The sequence below is a fragment of the Rhinolophus hipposideros genome (genome assembly GCF_964194185.1).
Source record: "Rhinolophus hipposideros genome assembly, chromosome: 15".
In the NCBI taxonomy this organism is placed as follows: Eukaryota; Metazoa; Chordata; class Mammalia; order Chiroptera; family Rhinolophidae; genus Rhinolophus; species Rhinolophus hipposideros.
In genome coordinates, this window is record NC_138061.1 from 67,199,158 (window position 1) to 67,217,049 (window position 17,892).

A 17,892-nucleotide genomic window follows, 5' to 3' on the forward strand; every position below is an offset into this window, starting at 1 on the left:
AAGCTTCGCCGGCTCGCCCCCAGCGCCCTCTCTTCGCGGCCCACGCCGACCCCGCCCCACGTCCTGGCCACGCGCTCCACCTCCCCCGCACGGCGGTCCCACGCTTCCCTCTCCTGGCGCCCGCCCCGCCCCCTCGCCCCGCACCCGCCGGCTCCCCAGGCTCGCCCTGGCCCGCTCGGTGCCCCCCCCGCGCCCGCTGCGGTGAGAGCGGCTCTGCCCGCGGCTGGCGACGCGCGGGGGCGGCCGCGGGTGGGCGGGTGCCTCTGGCCCGGGAGCCGAGCATGAGCCGCCGCGGGCCGCGCGCTGCTCGGGGCCGGACTGCGGCGCGAGGGCTGCGCGGGAGCTGCGCTGGCCCGGACCCAGGTAGGCAGCGGCCGCCCGTCCTTGGTCCCTCGGTCCCTCCGTCCCTGCGGCTGGCCGTCCCCTCCGGGCGCCCGCGCGGGCAGGCGGGGCGTGCGCGGGCCCGGGGTCCCGCTTGGCGCGGCCGTCGTGGGGCCAGGGCGTGGGGTCCCGGCGCGGGTCCGGGCACGCGCGTGGAGGAGGGCGGGCTGGAGCCCCGCGCCGAGTTGCGGAGAACTCCGCCCGGCTTGGACAGCACCGGGACCCCGAGTCCGGCGCCCCTGCGGGGCACCCGGCAGTCTCGGCCCGGGCGTGGCGGGAGCGCACGCGGCAGGCGGGCGTGGGCACTGGCTGGCGGGTCCGCGGCCCAGACCCGGCGTGGGGGAGGGGGCTGGGGAGTACGAGGAAATCGGGGCTGCGCAGTTGGAAGTTTCCATTCGCTTGTCTGCGTGCGTGCTGGGCCCCGCGATGGCATTTCACGCCCTTGCTGTTTGGCGAGTAACTGGGGGTCAGCTCAGCATTTGAGGGGAGATGGCTTGGCCGAGGGGAGATGGCCTTCTCTGCACCATGGGCAGGGGTCATTTGAAGGACCGTGCTCTCTTTGCCCCAGGCCTTGCAGGGAGCAGGATCTGGGGCAGGTGCAGCTCGTTCTGTTAGCTGTGTGTGATGGGGGAGGGGGCTCCTGCTGTCTAGGGAGGGACACTCAGCAGGAACTTGTCCCCTGCTTCTGAGAGCTACAGCTGGTGGATATTTACTTGGAGGCCAACTGCCTCCTGGGAGCCCCTTGGGAGCTGAGATGTGGTAGTGGTTGAGGCTCCCACCTTCCCTGCTTAAAGCTGGGGGTCCCATTTGGTTCACCCTCCTCACTGCTGTCATTCTTCTCCCACTCTCTGGAGCAAGGAAAGGGCCCAGATGGCCACCTGCCCTAGGAGCTCAGGACATACAGTCAGGTTAGCCTGCAGGGAAATCTCACAGAGGCCCCTCACAGAGCAGGGGCCTGCTCTGCCCCTCAAGGGTCTCCCATCTCCCTCTGGACAGGCTTGACCAGCCCAGCCTCGCCTGAGTTCAGGCTCTTCCCTGCCCAGATAGGAGGCCTAGAGAGCAAGCCGCAGCTCCCATCTCCAGCAGAGAACTAGGGAGTTGAGAGGCCACAGGTTTTTGACATCTGCAGGCCCCTCCAAGACTGTTTCCCCATCTGTAGGATGACACCATGGTTTCATTGACTTATTAGGACATTTCCCCCCTGACATCCAGGGACACTTTGCAGTGGAACCTCAGGACCCCAGCCCAGAATAGGAGGAGGGGTCTCTAATGGGAGGGAGTGGAGGACCTTGGCGCCGGGGGAGGGGGTGTGGGGGTGTTCTCTGCCCCTCCAGCTTTTCTTTGTTCTTAGGGACATGGGTCATAGTGACCCAGCAGCCGGGGCAGGAGTGGCAGCGGAATCTGCAGACCCTGCCCGAGAAGGGAGTGAGCAGTGCGGACTCGCGTGCTGACACCCTTCCAGGGCAGCTGTGTACTGTTACACATGGCTGCTGGGTTTGAGAGCACAGCAGGTGTCCCCAGGTATGCCTACAGGACCTGACAGCCAGCCAGCAAGTTTGTTTTTCTCCAACTGCCAGCCTGATGGCTCCCTTCCACCTTGTAAATTGTGGAAATGGAACAGTTCACACAGAGCAGAGAGCTTTTTGGCGTAACTTAGCAACCGAAGGCAGAGGTGGAGGAGGGAGAAATGCCAGCACCACCAGCATTTGTGCGGGACAGGCCTGGGCAAGACCAGGTGCTGGTGGGCCCAGGCTGAGCGGGTCGGGTCCCTAGCACAAGTGGCCCACCACTCTGTCCCCTGGCCCTCCGGAGGAGAGCACGCTGGATGCTCTGGTGTGGCCTGAGCCCAGAGCTTACCTGCCTTCCCTGTAGAATAATGAGCCAAATGAGCAGGATTGGAATAGCTTTGGTTGACTGTTGGGTTTTAGCCACAGAACCCTATTCTCAAGACATACATGTCACAGAAGCCAAATTTTTCAAATAGGTCAAGTGAAGGTGCAGGGCTAGTAGTGGGACCTTTGAGATCCAACTGCCCTGGGGGTGGGGGGTGCGGCTGGTGTTGGGTGTTCACTCTGCATGACCCTCTGCCAGAAGAGGGCCCCCTGGCCTCCCCACAAGGCCTGCTAGGGGTGGGCCAGGGCCATGGTGGAAGGACAGAGATGCAGATCAGGGCCTGTCCAGGTGGTTGTGACTCAATGTGGCTTCCAGTCGTGGCCCACCCCTCCTCTGCCCCTGCTGGGACTCCTCCTCCCTTCCTCTTCCCTCCCCAGGCCATCTGCTGCAGCCCTGGGTTCTTGGGCTGGTTTTCTCTCAGAGCTGACATCTGTCTCCAACCCTCCCACCCACTCCAGGCTGTCACTCAGGTTCCTTTGCCTTCCAGTGCCCACCACCATCCCATGAATGTTTTCTTAGCAACATTTTGTCCAAGCAGAGTCTGAGGAAGCAGGGGTGGGGAGGGAGGTGAAATGCAGGGACTCTGGTCCCGCTCCCCCACCAGAACGCAGGATATGGCTAAGCCAAAAAGGAACAGCGATGGAGCCGTAGATAGGGGAGTCATACTACTATAGTCTCGCTGGCAGCTGGGTTGGAGACACAGGAAGCAGGAGCCACACGATCTGCAATCCGCCGTCGGCTTTTCTGCCAACCAACCCACCAACCCCTTGCTAACTGCAATCCACGCTTGCTCGCTCAGCCACGGCAGTTATATGAGTGGCCAATGGCTCACTGGTTATAGCTGACGGCCAACTAGCCACAGCTGATGGCCATCCAATCCCAGTTGGTGGCCATTTACTACCTGAGCCAGCACCTTTCCACGTGAGGCCGAGAGCCTGAAAACTGCTCTGTGGGACTCTGTCCCCACAGAAGCCATCATTATCGGTGCTCAGGTGGCATGGCAGGGCAGCTGCCATGGGGGAGGGTCTCTGACACCCACTGGTCACATGTCGGGAGCTGAGGAGGACACTGCCCTCTTTGCAGAATTCATGCCTTTCTCACCTCTTCCTGGACACAGAGGGCTGTGGGTAGGTATGTATGTGTCAGAGAGTGAATGCAAAGGGTGCCCTGGCCTAGCCTCTTTGGATCCATTCAGAATGTCTGCACTGGGGACACCAGGAAGTGCTGGCTGTATTGGGAAGGTCAGCAGAGGTCAGCCTGGCAGTGGCGCGGCAGGAACAGTGGAAGGGAAAGCCCCACCACGTCCTGGCCCACTCAGAATGCAGGAAGGATGGGGCCAGGGTGGAGGAGGCTCCCTGGGGTAGGGAGGGCTTTGGGACCCTGCTTGGGGGATGGTCCTAGTCCCTGAGAAGAGAGCTCGGAGAGGTGCCCGCACAGACCCTACCAGGGCCAAGGTACGTAGAGGTGAGAGTGCTTCCTGCTGCTGTCCCAGCCTGCAGATGGACAGTGTGGTGGTGTCAGGGCTCAGGATGCTCTTGTCTGCAAAGCATTTCCTGAGGACCACATGGGTGCCTTTTAGAATGATTTGGGGCAGCGCCAGCGGTGCTGCCCAGGAAGCTTCTCTGCACCTCACCTGCGTAACAGGGAAGCTCGTCAGAGTCAGTGCGCTGGGGCCGGGATGTGGACACAGCACAGGAGAAAAGACACTCTTGTCCTCCTCCCCACTGTAAGCCTCACAGCGGGCCGGGGACAGGCTGGGCCTGTGCTACCCAGGGAGGTGGCAGGAGCCGTGTCCCTTCTGGCTGAGAGGTGATTTCAGGGAGCAGTGGGTGGGCGCAAGCTCAAGGAGGGGCCCTAGGATGGGCCTCAGTGGGTCTCCCTCACTCTTCAGAGGAGAACTCCCCATTTCTCCTGTGAGACACACATGGTGAGCCCCTGAGGCAGGGAGCCAACCCTGGGGCTCAGCATTGGGCACGCAGGGCGCGTTGTTCCATTTGTCCAGCTCCTGCATCACCTCCTCTCAGGCGGTGTTGCTGCCCTAGTTGACAGGTGATGGACTCAGAGGTGAAGTTACTGCATACAGCTTCTCCCAGCTTTAACACAACAACAAACTTTTCCAGCTGTCTCCCTTTCCACTATTTCCTGCCCTTCTCTCTTCCCCTGCACAAGTGGACTCTGAAGCATGTTCTCGGCTTGCTCACTCCATATCCTCACCTCCCACTCCCTCCCTCCCACTCCAATCTGCTGCACCTCACCCCTTTCACTCCCGGGAAATGGTCTTCAGAGGCCTGTGGGTGTTTTTGGCCCCACAGGCGTTCACTGGCCCTGCTCCCAGGCATTTGTGGCCTGGGCTCCAGAGGCCCACTGGAGGCCCATCTCCTCTGGCCTCCTGCAGACCCTCCTGCAGGCTCGCCCTCCTCTCTTGGGGCCCTTAGTGTCGCCATTTCTCAGGACCTGTACGTACACCCTTTCCCCCCCAGCCACAGCTTCTGTGCCCTCCTTGGTGCAGATCCCATCCCACTCATATCAGCCCAGCCTGTCTTCTGGGCTCTGTTAGCATTTGAGCCAGCACCTGCTGGACACCTCCCAGGTGACCACATACAGCCTGTCCACTGTTATCGCTCCCAGAACTGCTTCTGCCTTCGGCTCCCCATCTGAGCAGGTGGACAGATGGGGTCTCCCTTGTGCCTCTGCCAGGACTAAGTTGTTAGCCCGTCTGGCCCACCACCCCAGCCCTCTCTTCTACCCCCTCCACCTGACCCTCCTCTGGCCTGCAATCCCTTCCCCTGCAATCCCTTCCCGCACCTTTTTAACCTTCTCTTTGTGAAGATGCTCCCCTTTCCCCACCTAGTCAGCTCCCAGCCTTCCTGGGGTGCCTTCCTGCATGGCACGTTGTACTGGGCGCCCTGGGCCCCTGCTGTGCATGCCCCTGTGTAACTCAGGCCCCTTGGAGTCTCGTGTACACCTGGCCCGTGGGCACCAGTTGGATCCTCAGCTCAGAGATGGTGGCTACACTGGTTGACTCAGCAAACATTCATGAGATGTGTGTGAAAGTCTGTGAGCAACTGTGTGTGGTGGGGCAGAGAGGTACAAATTTGTGTGTGGGAACGAATGCGGCCGCGGGGCGGGGGGGGGGGGGGGACAGGAGGTGGAGGCCAGGGGAGGGTATGGGGGCGGGTGTGTCTCGCCTGGGCCGCATTGCTGTCCCCCTTCAGGGAGAGGTGAGGGGAGTGGACCCACAAGCTCTGCGACAGGCAGTGGGGGTCTCTGGGGTAGACCTGTTCCGGAAAGGGTAGTGGGGGTGGGGCTGGGAGGCCAGGCTCCTGCCTGTTGTCACCACCACTTCAGTCTATCCAAGTGTCACCCTCAGACTCTACCTTGAAAAGAGTTCTCCCTGGATCTGGTTGCCATGGCAACACTGTTAACAAAGAGTAGCATCTGTGGAGGAGGCTGGCTCACCCAGAAGCCGAGGGGGCTGGGAGAGGGTGTTCTTTCTGACAGGTTTATTAGCAGAGCCTGTTTCCTCTCCCCCGCCAAAGCGGCTCATCGCATGGGCCCCTCTCCCAACCCTGTTTGCCGGTGAGGCTCTCTGGAACTCTGGTTCCCAGACCTTCCTGATGTGAATGTCAGAAAGCCTCAATTCTGTCTGGGTGTGGCCTGCATCCCAGCCCCAGCCAGGTTACCGGGGCAGGCTCAGGGAGGCCTCCAACTTGGGGTGTGCGTGCATGTGACCAGCCCTGGCACCCGGCACTTCCCAGGGTGAGGAGCCCCATTTTGTCACTGTAGAAACCCAGCTGAGAGGCCCAGACTTCTCCTGCCTAAACTTCCCTGAAGACTGGTTCTGTGCCTAAGCCCCTCCGCTGTGAACTCTGAACAAGCCCTCTCTGGGTTCTGTGCACCCTCTGAGCCTGTGGTCTTGATTAAATGAGCTGATGACATGCAGCCCTGGGTGAAAGCCTGAAGCTCAGCAGCTCTGGCCATGCTGACTATGTAGGGTTGGCCCTGGTTGCTGGGACCCAGGTTTCTACCCTCAGAGATGAGGGACAGAAGGAAGGTAGGAGACTGGGCTTGTGGACAGGTGAGATTAGGGGGTTAAAGTTTGATGGATTCAGATTGGATGGGGTTGGAAGCTCACATAGGAGCTTGTGGGGGGTTCCTAGGGGAGCCTCAGTGGCTTTCGTGAGTTAATCACTCAGAGCAGGCAGGCAACTGAGTCAGTCATTCATTCTATCATTGTTGTTAGTAGTGAGTGGCCCCTGCTGGGCTGATGAGCCAGATGCAGAACAGCATCTCCTAAAGGCCACCCTCAGGAGAGCCCATGTCCTGTCCACACTGCCCGTGGCGAGCCAGAGCCCGTCCTGCTCCTTCCCACCACATGCCCCGTGCCCCTCCCTTCTCTGGCCTGGGAGCCCAGCTCACCCCCAGCAGGGCGAGTGTGTCTGATGGCCTCTGTGTGAGAGCTCGCTGCTGTGGGTGACCTTTGGGCACTGGGGCCCTGGGTTGCTCACTGCTGGGTCAGTAAAGTGAGGGTTTTCAAGGACTTAGTGGGGAGGGTTGACAATGAGCAGGGTTGTCAAGGGTTTGAGCTATTCCTCTGTGAAAGGCCAGAGCAGCTAGAATCACTTCCACAAGTGGGCATCCTGCATAGGGCAGGGCCTGGAGGGGAGCCACCCACAACACGTGGGCACCACTGGGACCACGCCCCCAGCAGCTACTGAGCTGGAGCTCTGCTGGCAAGCCGGAGACTGCAGTCAGGAGGGCGGCTTTCATGAAAATTGCCTGTAGACAAGTTGTAGAAACACCTGAGGGTGTATCAAAGAAACACTGATTCAGACCATGTTTTCTGTCCACAGTGCAGTTATGATAGAAATTAATAGCAAAACAGTTCTAAGAAGTCTGATATTTGGAAAAGTTGAAACACATATATATTCACTGGATCAAAGAAGAAATCATAATGGATATAAGATGAGAATGGAATTAAAGGATAAAAATATAATGAGGGATACTTGTAGGACACAGCTGTAGTGGCACTGCAAATGTGCCACCGGCTGGTCCTGTCTGGAGAACCCAGTTCCTTGAGAAGGCCATGTCCAGGTGTGTCCTCCTTGACCCTACGATGGGAAAACAGGCATCTTGGAAAGGGGTGAGAGGCAGCGGCTAGACTTCAGAGGACTGCAGGGGTTCCTGAGGGAGGGGTGGAATTCCCTGTCTTCCCCTGGCAGGCAGGCCAGGTCAGGTCTGGGGGAGACTGGAGGAGTTAAAGCATGCTCTCTGGCCCAGGTGGCCACTGGGTGCAGCCCCAGGGTACAGCTATTCCCAGTCCTGAGGGAAGGAAGCCAGGATGTTGGGAGGTTGGGCTGTCTATGTGAGGAGACTGGGGGCACTGTTAGAGGGAGAAAAGGGGAGAGATTTCCATCAAAGGATTAATGCCAGGAAAGGCTCAAGGTGGCAGTGGGGAGAGAAAGGAAAGGCAGGCAGTGTGGTGGTGGCCAGAGCCCTGGGACAAGGTTGCCCATGCTGGGGATATTGGTATGCTGGGCGTGTGCACGTGTATGCACATGTGTGTGTGTGCGTATGTGTGTGCATGTACTTTCACCTGCAAGCACTGGGGAGGGATACCTGAGCAGCCCTCTGTCCCAAAGGCTCTGCTGTGTGTTTCACTAAGACCTGACTTAGTGCTCCAAACTTTTTTGTTAATGCTGGTCTCCTTATACCAATTTTGCTGACGAGCTTTCTGGGTTTAGAGGGAAAGGCAGGGGTAGAATTTGAACCCGGGTCTTTCCTTTCTGCCAAGGAGCACTTTGGAGAGTGAGTCCTGTGCTTCTTCGGTGCCTCCCTTGATCTTCCTGTGTCCTTCCTATTGCCCCTTTGCCATGTCTAGGCCCTGAGCTGGCTCTTTTCTTGGCCTTTCCTGCCTTTGGCCGTGACCCTCCCCTGTCCCCTGGGCTTCACTGTACTCACATTTGCACCTCAGGCCTCAACTTGGACAAGGCTTCCAGCAGGAAGCTTCTCCTCTGCAAGCACCAGGGACTTATAATGGCAGCGCTGGCGAGGCGGCTGTGTTACGTGCTCCTCTAAGTGCTATACCTGCGTCTACTCATGTCATCCACATCTTTGAAAGACTTGGCTTAGGCCACAGAGCCTGAGACGAGGATTGTGATGCGAGAGGTGTGGAGGGTGCTCTCGATACACCCGGCACGGGGGTGAGCAAGCAGGCAGGAAAGGGGAGGAGGCCGGACAAAAGTGCAGTTTTAGGCACTCTCCGCTCAGTCTAAGCCCAGGGGGACGCCAGGGTGTAGGCCACGGCACAAGCTTGTGCCACTGTGAGGCAGGGAGTGCGCTCTGGTCAGCTGTTGGTCAGCCATCCCTCCAGTCGTCCGGAGAAGGTTGCAAGTGTCAGTGGTGCATTGCAGCCTGCTGGCAGCCCTGGGGGACAGGTGCCCCAGGCAGGTTGGAGGGCCTAGGAGTCTGGGGAGCCCCAGCAGCACTGTTACCACCCTTAGGCAAGGGGCTGTCTGCTTCTCCCATGGTCCCCTGGCGAGCCTGCTTCTGGGCACCGCATCTGTGGCAAGGTGCTGATAGCACTGGCTGCCTGTTGTGGTCCCCTCCCGGGCCATGTCTGTGCGCGTCTACACCTTCTGCTCAGTGCTGCTCACTGCTGGGCCCACGACTGGGTGCTGGGCTGGCACACGGAGGTGCTCATGGTTGTCAGCCTTGGGCTCAGTGGCAGGAGGCTGGGCAGACCAGGGACAGGAGAACCCTAGACTGAGGGCTGTCTAGAGCCCACTGGACTTGTGCAGGCCTGTGAGGACAGTGTGGGGTGAGGAGCCTCACTTGGGGCCCGCCCGCCAGCCCCAGCTGCTGTGTCCTCCCCACTCCCGGCTGTCCTGCCCAGTGCTGGTTGACTCCCTGGGACCCCCTTTTGGGCATGGCCTACAGTGTGCAGCCCATGAGTTCTTCCTGGCTTCTTGCAGCCCAGCTCAGGGGTGGTGGCACATGAATTGATCTGAAGAGAGGCGTGGAGAGGCTGAGCCAAGTGGACCCACAGGGAGGGTCGCTGTGCTTGTGTTTGGCACATAGGGACTAGGGGCCTGGCCCGTGAGAGTGGCAGGTCCAGAAACCCTGCAGGCTTGGCAGCCCACCCCACACCTGCTGGGCCCCTCCGTGGCTCACTATCGTCTGCACCACTGGCCTGCCCTAAGCAAGCTGCTCTCCTCCTCAGCCCCACACCCTCTCCTGTCCTGCTCTCCTTGCCTTCCCTCCACACACTTTGGACTGCTCTTCCTTATGCCCCCTGGAGGAAGCTCCCTGCTTTAGGGGGTAGGGCAGAAGCCAGGAGCTACTGGTGTCCTGGAGTCCCTGAGGTACAGGGGCTCCCCTGGGGCTGGACGTCACTGAGCTCTGGCATGAAGAGTTTATATAAACTTCAGTGGGGACCAGTTCTGTTCTCTAACTGGATTTATTTCTTTAGATATGAAATTAAAAACCCTCCCATCTGTGCAGTCCTGACTGGGCACATAAAAGTTTGCAGGGCTGTGGTGAAACATGTATCTAACAGTCCTCGGCCACCAGGCCCCTGAACAGCCTTGGGCCCTCTGGGAGGCACCGGGCCACCTGGCCTGAGAGGGCAAGGCGCCTGTCCCTTTGGCCCAAGGGGCCCACATGAGCGCAGCCTGATGGTGAGTGGACATCAGTGGGCTGGCCAAGCGCCAGAGCACTTTCCTGTGATGCTGGGAAAGGTCACCCCAGTTTGCACAGATCAGCAGCCTCAGCAGTGTTTTCCATGGGGGTCCTGAGGCCTGTGACGCCACCCTGGACTCGGGGACCTGGGGCCCTCTCCTGAAGGCAGGAGTGAGGGTGGGAGGACAGACTCTGACCACTGGAGATGACAGAAAGAGTTACTTCCTTTTCACTCCAGGTCACAAGGCCAAGAGGTTGCAGAGTAAGGTTTGGAGCCCAGCTGCAGCCCTCTGCCTCCCCAACACAGCACATAATGAGATCAAGACTGGGGTCTGAGCCCCTCCTGCTGAAGCACCTGTGGTCCCATTAGGTAGAGGGAGGTGGTGACTTGTTTGCCTAAACCCACCTGTGCTCATTTCTTCTGGCCATCTTCCCTAGCCTGGGCTCAGTCCAGGCCTCTCTGTGTGACCTGTCCTGCACCTAGTGTGGCCACAGCCTCGCCCCCAGGAAACACTGTGCGCTATGGCCTCAGACACTGTGTACAATCATCTCTGTGACTGTCCCCCTGAGGGCTTATCCCTGTGGAACTGAGGACGCTGAGCGCAGGGTTGGCCATGAGGTGAAGCGGGCAGGGCAGGGGTGGAGAGAGCCCTGACCTCACCCCTCCTGCTGCCCCTTCAGCAAAGCTCCTGGTGGGGGCCTCCTTCGCCTTGGGCCTCCTGACAGGGCAGGCTGATTTGGCAGGGTCAGCAGTGGCGCCCCAACCCGTGAATCCTCCGAGTGAAACAGCCTCGACCTACCTATTCACATGGTGCTGACTTTAATTAAACTGAACCATGCCTCCGTTCCCGCTCTTTCAAGGACAGGTTGACTAGAGCAGGGTTTCCAGAGCCGCAGGTCCCTGTGTGGCTGAGGCAGGCAGACCTCTATGAGAGTGTTCCCATACGTGTGCGTGTCCATCCCCTGCACAGTCCAGCACCTCTGAATTTGCCGGTGGTAGGAACGCCTTTCGCACAGAGGACCACTGGAAAGCTCTGCACCTCCAGGTCTGATGTCAGAGGCCCGTAAGTCCCAGTTGCAGCCGACCACCTGCACCAGAGTGCTGACTGCTGGCCTGCCAGGCCCTGGGCAGTGGGAGGAGGGCGGGCTGGGCCCCCTGAGTGTGTCAGTCCTGAGGAGGGCACACCGTTCCCCAGGCCAACAGGACGTCAAGTGTGAAGTCCACACTTCCCCCGAGGAAGCCAGTGAAGAGGAACCCAGGTTGCAAACAGACACTTTAGTGCAGAATTAACAATGACAAACACAGCCATAGGGCTGGGTTGGAGAACGATCATGTGGATGCCCCTGGCCTGCTTCTGAATGGGTAGCTATCATTGCCGGTGCTCTGTCACTCACTGCTGGCTGAGGGAGGTGGGGGAGCTCTGGGCAGAAGAATGTTGATTCATAGGACACTGCTGCTGGAGGGGCCTCCAGACCAAATAGAACAGAAGGGGGTGACCCATATGCCCACGACAGATATGGAGGGACAGTTAGACACAAGTGGGCCCAAGGTGGGTGTGGAATTGTCCTCCGTGTAGTGACAAGGCTCCTAGGGCCCTGCCTGCCTAGGTCAGATAGTCAAAGCCTGCCTCTCCTCTCTACATCGTTGGGACCTCTGAAGCCCTGTGAGACCTAAGCTGAGGTTCCGCTCACCCCTCACCTGAGATGGACTCAGGCAAAGCCACTGAAGAACCAAAAGAACCTGGGAGATGTCCTGTCATCATCCCATCCTCTGAGGAACAGTAGAGGTGGAGAACCTGTGTGCCAGGCCCGGGCCAGGCTCTGGGACCCCAGGCAAAACCCGAAAATAAGATAGAGAATGAACATAACAAACATGACAGGTAATTAGAGAGTGACTGGAGGCAGGAGGAAGTGCGGGAAGTGCGGTCCATTTAGAATAGAGTGAATTTAGTACATCTGTAATTTTGATAGATTTTGCCAAACAGCCCTCCACAGCCATTAATTTGTACTCCTCTGGGCAACGTTCTTGAGCACCTGGTCTCCACCCGTTGTCTGTGCCCATTTGATAGGTGAGAAATGGTATCTTGTTGCAATTTATTAGCATTTCTCTTACTATGAATGAGATGGAGCATATTTTCATATGTGTAAGATCAACCTGTATTTTCTGTGAACTGCTGTTTGTATTAACACTACTTCTGTTGGGTTGAGGGTATTTTTCTTTATTATTATTTTTTATTGTTAGTTCAGGTGTACAAAACAACATAATGATTAGACTTTTACACCCCTCACAAAGTGATACCCTCCCTCAAGTGTACTACTCCTCTGACAGGTATATAGCTGTTACAATACCATTGACTGTATTCCCTATCCTGCAGTTTACATCTGTTACCACATATATGAAAATTAAGTTCATGAACTTACTGCAACGATGGTGCTAACCTTTTTTGATATCAGAGGGATTACTCATTATGAATGTGTACCAATCAGACAAACAGTTAACCATGTTTACTATTTGGAAGTGCTGAAAAGGCTGCATGAAAAAGGTAGACGACCTGAACTTTTCATCAACAATTCATGGCTCTTGCATCACGACAATGCACCAGTTCACACGGCACTGTCTGCGAGGGAGTTTTTAGCCAGTAAACAAATAACTGTATTGGAACACCCTCCCTACTCACCTGATCTGGCCCCCAATGACTTCTTTCTTTATCCGAAGATAAAGGAAATATTGAAAGGAAGACATTTTGATGATGTTCAAGACATCAAGGGTATTATGATGACAGCTCTGATGGCCATTCTAGAAAAAGAGTTCCAAACGTGCTTTGAAGGGTAGACTAGGCACTGGCGTCAGTGCATAGCTTCCCAAGAGGAGTACTTCGAAGGTGATTGTAGTGATATTCAGCAAAGAGGTATGGAGCACTTTTTCTAGGATGAGTTCGAGAACTTCATTGTCTGACTCAGATATATATCTATAGATATATATATATATATATATATATATATATATACATACATGTATATATAAATAATTATAGTTGACATTTGATACTATTTTTTATTACATTTTTACATGTATTGGAGCGACATTGGTTAGTAAAATCATATAGGTTTCAAGTGTGCAATTCTTTAATACATCTATATATCACATTGTGTGCTCACCACTGAGTCGGTTCTCCTTCCATCACCATATATTTGACCCCGTTTAACCCTCTTCTACCACCCTCCTCCCCCCTAACTCTCTCTAAATTGTTGTCTGTGTCTATGAATTTTTGTTTCTTTGTCTTGTTCCTTTGTTTTCAGTTTTACATCCCACATATGAGTGAAGTCATATGTTTTCTTGACTTTTTTCATCGACTTATTTCTTTTTTTTTTTTTTTTTTTTTAATTAATTTTATTGGGGTGAAAATTGTTAGTAAATTTACATAGATTTCAGGTGTACAATTCTGTATTACATCGTCTATAAATCCCATTGTGTGTTCACCACCCAGAGTCAGTTCTCCTTCCACCACCATATATTTGATCCCCTTTACCCTCATCACCCACCCCCCACCCCCTTACCCTCTGGTAACCACTAAATTATTGTCTGTGTCTATGAGTTTTTGTTTCTCATTTGTTTGTCTTGTTCTTTTTGGTCTATATACCACATATCAGTGAAATCATAGGGTTCTCTGCTTTTTCTGTCTGACTTATTTCACTTAGCATTATTCTCTCGAGATCCATCCATGTTGTCACAAATGTTCCTATATCATCATTCCTTAACGCCGAATAGTATTCCATTGTGTATATGTACCACAACTTCTTTATCCATTCATCTATCGAAGGACATTTTGGTTGTTTCCATGTCTTGGCCACCGTAAACAAAGCTGCAATGAACATTGGAGTACACGTGTCTCTATAGAGAAATGCTTTTATATTTTTGGGGTAGATACCCAGGAGAGCGATTGCTGGGTCCTATGGTAATTCTATTCGTAATTTCTTGAGGAACCTCCACACTGCCTTCCATAGCGGCTGCACCAGTCTGCATTCCCACCAACAGTGTATGAGAGTTCCTTTTTCTCCACAGCCTCTCCAACACTTGTTACTATTTGTTTTGTTGATGAAAGCCATTCTGACTGGGGTGAGGTGATATCTCATTGTGGTTTTCATTTGCATTTCTCTGATGATTAGCGATGTTGAGCATTTTTTCATATGTCTATTTGCCATTTGTATATCCTCTTTGGAGAAATGTCTCTTCAGGTCCTCTGTCCATTTTTCAATTGGGTTGTTTGTTTTTTTGTTGTTGAGTTTCATGAGTTCCTTGTATATTTTGGATATTAGCCCCTTATCAGAGGAACTGTTTGCGAAAATCTTCTCCCATTCAGTTGGTTGCCTCATTATTTTGTCAATAGTTTCTTTTGCTGTGCAGAAGCTTTTCAGTTTCATATAATCCCATTTGTTTATTTTAGTTTTTACTTCCATTGCCTTTGGAGTCAAATTCATAAAATGCTCTTTGAACCCAAGGTCCATAAGTTTAGTACCTATGTTTTCTTCAATGCAGTTTATTGTGTCAGGTCTTATGCTTAAGTCTTTGATCCATTTTGAATTAATTTTGGTACATGGTGACAGGTAGCAGTCCAGTTTCATTCTTTTGCACGTAGCTATCCAATTCTGCCAGCACCATTTATTGAAGAGGCTGTCTTTCGTCCATTGTATGTTTTTAGCTTCTTTGTCAAAAATTATCTGTCCATATTTATGTGGTTTTATTTCTGGGTTCTCAATTCTATTCCATTGGTCTATGTGTCTGTTTTTCCGCCAATACCAAGCTGTTTTGATTATTGTAGCCCTGTAGTACAAGGAAAAATCAGGGAGTGTGATACCTCCAGTATTGTTCTTTTTTTTTAATATTGCTTTGGCTATTCGGGGTCTTTTGTGGTTCCAAACAAATCTGATGATTTTTTGTTCTATTTCTTTAAAAAATGCCATTGGGATTTTAATGGGGATTGCATTAAATCTGTATATGGCTTTGGGTAATATGGCCATTTTAACTATGTTGATTCTTCCAATCCATGAGCACGGAATGTCTTTCCATTTCTTTGTGTCTTCTTCAATTTCTTTCAAAAATGTCTTATAGTTTTCAGCATATAAATCCTTCACATCCTTGGTTAAGTTTATTCCTAGGTATTTTATTCTTTTTGCTGCAATTGCAAAAGGAATTGTTTTTTCTATCTCTTTTTCTGAGATTTCATTGTTGGTATATAGGAAAGCAATGGACTTTTGTACGTTGATTTTGTAGCCAGCAACTTTACTATATTCATTGATTGTTTCTAATAGCTTTTTGGTGGAGTCTTTAGGGTTTTCTATGTATAGCATCATGTCATCTGCAAAGAGTGACAATTTAACTTCTTCATTCCCAATTTGGATGCCTTTTATTTCTTTCTCTTGCCTGATAGCTTTGGCGAGGACTTCCAACACTATGTTGAAAAGCAGAGGTGATAGGGGACAACCTTGTCGTGTTCCTGAACGTAGAGCAAAGGGCTTCAGCTTTTCACCATTAATTATGAGGTTAGCTGAGGGCTTGTCGTATATGGCCTTTATTATGTTGAGGTATTTTCCTTCTATACCAATTTTAGTAAGTGTTTTAATCATAAATGGATGTTGTATCTTATCAAATGCTTTTTCTGCATCAATTGATAGAATCATATGATTTTTGTCCTTTATTTTGTTTATGTGATGTATCACATTGATGGATTTGCGAATGTTGAACCATCCTTGTGCCCCGGGGATGAACCCCACTTGGTCGTGATGAATAATCTTTTTAATGCATTGTTGTATTCGATTTGCTAGAATTTTGTTTAGGATTTTAGCATCTGTATTCATCAGAGATATAGGTCTGTAGTTTTCTTTTTTTGTGTTGTCCTTACCAGGTTTTGGTATCAGGGTAATGTTGGCCTCATAAAATGAGTTAGGGAGTACTGACTCTTCTTCAATTTTTTGGAAGAGTTTGAGCAGGATTGGTATTAGATCCTCTTTGAAGGTTTGGTAGAATTCACTGGTGAAGCCATCTGGTCCAGGACTTTTGATTTTGGGAAGGTTTTTGATGACTGATTCAATTTCCTTACTGGTGATCGGCCTGTTAAGATTTTCCAGTTCTTCCTGATTCAGCCTTGGAAGGCTATATGTTTCTAAGAACTTGTCCATTTCTTCTAAGTTATTAAATTTGGTGGCATATAGTCCTTCATAGTATTCTTGGATAATCCTTTGTATTTCTGTGGTGTCCGTGATAACTTCCCCTTTTTCATTTCTGATTTTGTTAATTAGTGTCTTCTCTCTTTTTATCTTAGTGAGTCTAGCCAAGGGTTTGTCGATTTTGTTAATCTTTTCAAAGAACCAGCTTTTTGTCACATTAATTTTTTCTATTGTCTTTTTGTTCTCTATTTCATTTAGTTCTGCTCTGATTTTTGTTATTTCCTTTCTTCTGCTGACCTTGGGTTTCGCTTGTTCTTCTTTTTCTAGTTTTTTAAGGTGTAACATGAGGTTATTTATTTGGGATTTTTCTTGTTTCTTGAGATAGGCCTGTAATGATATAAATTTCCCTCTTAAAACTGCTTTCGCGGCATCCCAAAAATTTTGGTAAGATGTATTTTCATTGTCATTTGTTTCTATGTATCTTTTGAGCTCTCCTCTAATTTCTTCTTTGACCCAGTCGTTCTTTAAAAGTATGTTGTTTAATCTCCATGTATTTGTGTTTTTTCCTGCTTTCTTTTTGCAGTTGATATCCAATTTCAAAGCTTTGTGATCAGAGAATATGCTTGGTATGATTTCAATCTTCTTAAATTTGCTGAGGCTGATTTTGTGTCCCAATATATGGTCTATCCTTGAGAATGTTCCATGTACACTAGAAAAGAATGTATAGTCTGATGTTTTAGGATGAAGTGCTCTATATATGTCAATTATGTCCAATTCATCTAATGTGTCATTTAGGGCTGCGATTTCGTTATTTATCTTCTGTTTGGATGATCTATCCATAGCTGTCAATGATGTATTTAAGTCCCCTAGTATAATTGTGTTTTGGTCAATTTCTCCCTTTAGTTCTGTTAGTAGTTGCTTGGTATATTTCGGTGCTCCCTGATTGGGGGCATAAATATTGATGACTGTTATGTCTTCTTGTTGTATAGTCCCTTTTACCATTATGAAATGTCCATCTTTGTCTCTTGTTATCTTTTTCACCCTGAAGTCTGTTTCATCGGAAATCATTATGGCTACACCCGATTTTTTCTGGGTACCATTTGCTTGAAGTGTCAATTTCCACCCTTTCACTTTGAGTCTATGCTTGTCCTTGTAGCTGAGATGTGTCTCTTGTAGGCAGCATATGGTTGGGTTTAGTTTTTTGATCCAATCTGCTACTCTGTGTCTCTTTATTGGTGAGTTCAGTCCATTTACATTTAAGGTGATTATTGATATGTGAGGATTTCCTGTCATTCTGTCTTTAGTTTTCTGGTAAGGCTGTGTCTCCATTGTTTCTTTGCCTTTTTGTTGTTGTCTGTTATTTCTGTGTGGTAGTATTCTATGATGTTTCCCTCTGTTTCTTCTTTTATTACAGTATATATTTCAGATTTGGATGTTTTTTGAGTGGTTACCCTTGAGTTTATGTAAAAGAAAGTTTGATATTTAGAGTATTCCAGTTTCTTCAGTACGCTTACTTTCTCTATTCCCATATTCCAGTTCAGGCCTTTACGCTCCCCCTTTTTATGTTTCAGTTGCCACAAGTTGTCCCTGTTGATGGTGGTCTAATAGCCTCCTTTAGTATTTCTTGTAGTGCAGGTCGTGTATTCGAAAATTCCCTCAGCTTCTGGATGTCTGGAAAGGTCTTTATTCCTCCTTCATATCTAAAGGAGATCTTTGCTGGATATATTATTCTTGGCTCATGATTTCTCTCTTTCAATAGTTTGAATATTTGGT

The 17,892-nt window shown here is 51.6% G+C and overlaps 1 protein-coding gene across 1 annotated transcript in view; it reads left to right on the forward strand.

Moving 5' to 3' along the window:
- The first annotated feature begins 225 nt into the window (after positions 1-225).
- Positions 226-17,892, forward strand: part of RASGEF1A (RasGEF domain family member 1A) — a 116,931-nt gene continuing 99,264 nt past the window's right edge. Inside the window, exon 1 of the mRNA XM_081074460.1 lies at positions 226-363. The gene's annotated coding sequence lies outside the window, so the exon portion shown is untranslated. The remainder of the gene's footprint in view (positions 364-17,892) is intronic.